Source organism: Mus pahari, chromosome 12, assembly GCF_900095145.1.
Source record: "Mus pahari chromosome 12, PAHARI_EIJ_v1.1, whole genome shotgun sequence".
NCBI lineage: Eukaryota > Metazoa > Chordata > Mammalia > Rodentia > Muridae > Mus > Mus pahari.
In genome coordinates this window covers 53,614,289-53,615,913 of record NC_034601.1, presented here as the reverse complement: position 1 = coordinate 53,615,913, position 1,625 = coordinate 53,614,289, and the positions used below count along the sequence as shown (strand labels likewise).

Sequence of the window (1,625 nt, the reverse complement as noted above, 5' to 3'; positions counted from 1 at the left end):
AAGTAGTGGGAGTGGGTGGGTAGGGGAGCAGGGGCAGGGGGGTATAGGGAACTTTCGGGATAGCATTTGAAATGTAAATAAAGAAAATAATAAAATAATAATAATAACAATATCAATAATAATAATAATTTTCTGCTATGCCTGCTGACAGAAGCCTAGCACAACTGTCATTTGAGAGGCTTCATCCAGCAGCTGATAAAATCAAATGCAGAAACCTGCAGCCAAAAATTCGGCAGAGCTCAGGGAGTCTTGTGCAAGAGTCAGAGGAATGATTAAAGGAGCTGGAAGAGTCAAAGGTACCACAAGCAAACCTAGAGAACCAACTAATTTGGGCCTATGGGAGCTCACAGAGACTGAGACACCAACTGAAAAGCATGCATGGGCTGGACTTAGCCCCCCCTATACATATGCAGCAGATATACATTGTTCTTCATGTGGGTCCCCCAACAATTGAAGCAGAGCTGTCTCTTACTCATAACTCTGTTGCCTGCCTTTTGATACCTTTCCCCTAGATGGACTGCCTTGTCTGCCCAAAGTGGGAGAGAATGCAATTGTTCCTGTTTAGACTTGATATGTCATGGCAAGTGGGTACTAAAGATCAGATGCTCACCTTGAAGGGGAGGGGAGTTGGGAGAAGGGTGTAAGAGGGTGGGACTTTGAGGAGAGGAGGTAGGCAGATTGCGTTCAAGATGTACAATGAATAAAGAACTAAATTAATGAAAAAAATGCAGTTAATCATCTTAAGTTTTTCCTTATGTAGATTAAGCACAATCCCCATCAATTTGTCCTTTAATCATTGTCAATAAAAGCCTCTGACTAAAGCTGGGAGATTGAAAAATGCAGACCACCAAGGCACTGCTCATTTTTCCAGTTCTGTTTTGCTCCTGTACCAGGGTTCTAATCAGGCCTGTGTTGTACATCGTGGTGCGGAGCCTAGTGCGCACCACGATGTACAACGTCCACAAGCAGATGGATTTGATCTTAGCCATTCTGATTGGTGTAAGGTAGAACCTCAGGGTTGTTTTGATTTGCATTTCTCTGATCACTAAGGACTTTGAACATTTCTTTAGGTGCTTCTCAGCCATCTGTTGGGTTATTTGTAATGTTGGTGTTGAGTTCTTGAGTTCTTTATATATTTTGGGTATTAGCCCTCTGAAAGATGCTGGGTTGGTGAGAATCTGTTCCCATTCTGTAGGCTGCTGTTTGACTCCAAGCAGCATAGGATATGGAGCCTGAACTGGATACCTCCTGTAACCAGGCAGGGCTTTCAGTGGAGGGAGGGAGACACCAACATACCCACAAAGACTTTGACCCAAATTTCCCTTGCCTACAAGATGTGCAGGGACAAAGATGGAGGAATGATTGAGGGAATAGGCAACCAATGCCTGGCCCAAACTAAGACCCACCTCATGAGAGAGATCCAACCTCTGACTGTATTAATAATTTTCTCACAGTCATCTATTGGATGGAACACAGGGCCCCCAGTGGAGGAGCTAGAGAAAGTACCCAAGGAGCTTTAGGGGGCTGCAATCCTGTAGGTGCAACAACAATATGAACTAACCAGTACTCCCTGAGTTCATGTCTCTAGCTGCATATGTAGCAGAAGATGGCCTAATCGGCCATCA

General features: G+C 44.3%; 1 protein-coding gene across 3 annotated transcripts in view; it reads left to right on the top strand.

The window, feature by feature from the left end:
- Positions 1-1,625, top strand: part of Epha6 (EPH receptor A6) — an 858,253-nt gene that overhangs the window by 179,705 nt on the left and 676,923 nt on the right. The gene's annotated exons all lie outside the window — the stretch shown is intronic.